General features: G+C 43.8%; 1 pseudogene; it reads left to right on the top strand.

Moving 5' to 3' along the window:
• Positions 1 to 916: 916 nt before the first annotated feature.
• LOC106895851 lies at positions 917 to 2,379 on the top strand (annotated as a pseudogene).
• Positions 2,380 to 3,643: the final 1,264 nt, after the last annotated feature.

Raw genomic sequence — 3,643 nt, 5'->3', positions numbered from 1 at the left:
TCTGATAATAAAAAGAAGGAGGCAGTGGGGAATGACCTAACCCCCTCGAGTGATTGTTGTCATGTGTGGGACAAATGTCGAAAAGAAGCCTTAGCTAAAGGGGACACAGACATTTTGCAGGCGTTTCCTGTTATTTATCGCGGAAATTGACCCAGAGCATGGGAGGCTTTGAGTTATGATCACATTAAAGAGCTGAGGAAATCAGTAAAAGATATGGTCTCCAGTCAGGATATACCATGAACCTACTAACAGCTCTTGGTGATGGATATGTCATGACTCCACATGATTGGAAACTGTTGTTGCGTATGATTTTGTTGGCTCTGCAATATGCTGTATTCATGACTGAGTACTGTGATCTCATGACTGCTAAAGCATTGGGTAACTTAACGGGCAACTTAAATCATATTGGAGTGAATGAGCTCGTCGGTGAGGGTCCTTGGGCTACTCCTGACACGCAAGCCCAAATGGACAGACCGTGTTTTGAGCAAGTAAAAGACATTGTACTGCGTGTGCTAAGAAGGATACCTGATACAGCTGCTCCAGAAGCTTCCTTTTCTGCTATCACACAAGCGCCTGGAGAACCCTATATAAAATTTCTTGATTGGCTCCAAAATGCAATAGAGAGACAAGGAGATAATGGAGCAGCTTGTGATATTCTTATGAAACAATTAGCCTTCAAAAATGCTAATGCTGACCGCCATAATATTAAGAATGTTAATCCCTCTATCACTGATATGATAAAAGTGTGCCAAGATATCGGCACAGAACTCATAAAATCAGTCTCTTAGCTGATGCGTTATCAACACAGCTCGTTGTGGGGGCTGCTCTGAAGGCAGACTGTTATAATTGCGGAAAGCCTGGGCATCTTAAAAAAGATTGTAAAACAGTTAAGCAAGGTGGTCAAGAAAATCGATTAATGGCAGATCGACCGTGCTCTCGCTGCGGCAGGGGACTGCACTGGGCAAGTGAATGCAAATCCAAATTCCATATTGATGGTCGAACCCCAGGGGGTTCAGGAAACTGGCAGAGAAGCACAAGACTGGACGCGATAACAATAAATCTGGTCCCAAGACCGCAGAACAACACTTGGCCAGAATGCTCTGACCAGCCACAGCTGGAAGTGCAGGAATGGACCTGGCCACAGCCCAGTCGGTAACTCTAGATACCACAGCAGTTATTCTCATCCCCACAGGGGTGATGGGACCTCTTGGAAATAGCAGGAGTGCTCTTTTGTTAGGGAGTTCCTCAACCACACAAATGGGACTTTTTGTTTTGCTTGGAGTAATTGATGATGATTTTACACCATCTCTGCCTTGTTTTGTTCCAAAAGGGCAACGAATTGCACAATTAGTACCTCTCCTCTCCGTGACCAACCCTAGGGAACGGAATCGTAAAGGAGGATTTGGGAGCACTGGAAAACCTGTAGTTTTGTGGTAAAAACAAGTATCTAAAGAACAGCCTTTGTTACGTTGCCAAATCCACAATCGGCACTTTTCTGGTCTGGTGGACACAGGAGCAGATGTCACTATCATTAATGTATCAGACAGGCCTCCCGAATGGCCACTGAGAGATACCATTTCTGCTATTGTGGGGGTAGGAGGTCCTCAGAGACCTCTTTCAAGGGTCTTTCAACTAACTTTCAAGGGACCTGAAGGTCGGATTGCACAAGCAGCTCCTTATGTCCTCCCCATGCCCTGTATGTTTTGGGGTCGAGACTTGTTAAGGCAGTGGGGAATCTTCCTGAAAACAAGTTTTTAATAGGGGCTATTGATAAGCAGCAGACCCTTTCATTGACATGGAAATCAGAAAAACCTGTTTGGGTAGATCAATGGCCCCTGAAAAAAGATAAACTGCTGCATTTGCATGACAGTACAAGAACAGCTGGCCGCTGGCCACATTGTATCCACTACCAGCCCGTGGAACACTCCTGTATTTGTAATACCAAAGAAAAGTGGCAAGTGGCGATTGTTACATGACCTTTGAGCTTTACATGCAGTCATTGAGCCCATGGGTACAGTACAGTCTGGTCTTCCTTCACCTTCTATGCTGCCTCAAAATTGGCCAATAGCCATCAATGATCTCAAAGACTGTTTTTTTGCTATTCCTCTGCACCCAAAGGATGCACCCCGGTTGCATTCTCTGTACCATCTGTCAATCAGGAACAGCCGACACCATGGTATCTTTGGATTGTGTTGCCACAGGGTATGCCCGACTATCTGCCAACAAACTGTAGCAAATGCTTTGCAACCTGTCCGAAATGCAAACCTTCATGTTATAATTTATCATTACATGGATGACATACTTTTAGCCGCTGAAAAGACCTGCAGACAGTCATCTGCCAAGTCTGCCTTGCTGTCTAAGGAGCAGGCTTGCAGATAGCCAAGGAAAAGGTCCAGTGTGAACCACCTTGGAAATATCTAGGATGGAAAATCACAACTCACACCATCCAGCCACAAGCACAGCAGCTGGTGTTACAAATAAAGCCTCTGAATGATCTGCAAAAATTTGGGAACTATCAACCGTTTCTGGGTATCACTACACAAGATCTTCACTCCGTTTCAATTGTTAAAGGGTGATCCTGACTTGGACTCTAAAAGACAGCTGACACCTACTGGACTGCAATGTCTACAGCAAGTAATAGAGGCTTTACAGACACGTCAAAGTCACCGTCTTTGTTCAACGCTGCAAGTGTACTTAGTCTTCATTCAAAATACCTTTCAGCCATATGCCCTTCTAAGCCAATGGGATTCAGCAAAAGAAGACCCACTTATGATAATAGAGTGGCTCTTTTTGCCTCATGCATTCACAAAAACTGTAACTTCACGATTAGAAATGTTTGCCAACTTGATTCAGAAAGGTCGCCACCGACTTCAGACTCTAGAAGCCAGTGATCCAGAATTCATTTATAATCCTACCAACAAACAAGACTTGGACTGGATGTTAGCAGAATCTCTCAGTGTGCAGACTGCACTTGCAGTCTACACTGGTCAGATTTTAATCCATTTACCTAAACATTCTCTGTTAAATTCCTTAGAAGAATTACCCCTGACTAATGGAACCTTACTTTCTCATACCCCATTTTCCAATGCAGTTACAGCATTCACAGACTGTTCCAGGAAAACACACAGGGCCTTTGACAATCTACTGACAATCTCTGGAACCAAGATATAAAATGTGTCGATGGATTGCCCCAAGTTGTTGAGCTTGCAGTTGTCACACGTGCTTTTCAGCTTTTTTCTGATGTGAATCTCAATATCATAACTGATAACTAATATGTTACAGGAATTGTTCAGCGTATAGAAGGCGCTTTCCTAAAGGAAGTCAACAACCCAGAGTTATTTAGGCAACTTAAAAAAATATGGCATTATGTTTCTTATCCTAAATTACCTATTATATCATGCATATACAGTCACACACCTCTCTACCAGGAGCCCTAGCTGAGTGCAACCGTGCTGCTGACAAAGCCACACTCGCCCTCGCCACACTGCAATTATTTCAACAAGCACATCTCTCACACAACTTTTTTCACCAAAACAGGAAGGCACTACAAAAGCACTTTCAGCTGACCACTGACCAAGCACGTAATATTATCTTGACATGCCCTGGATGCCAATCTATAGCTCCATGTCCACAATTGGGAGTT

The sequence above is a fragment of the Calidris pugnax genome, unplaced genomic scaffold (genome assembly GCF_001431845.1).
Source record: "Calidris pugnax isolate Ruff unplaced genomic scaffold, ASM143184v1 scaffold153, whole genome shotgun sequence".
Classification (NCBI taxonomy): Eukaryota; Metazoa; Chordata; class Aves; order Charadriiformes; family Scolopacidae; genus Calidris; species Calidris pugnax.
The sequence above is the reverse complement of the archived record's forward strand: the minus strand, read 5'-3'. Positions and strand labels throughout refer to the sequence as shown.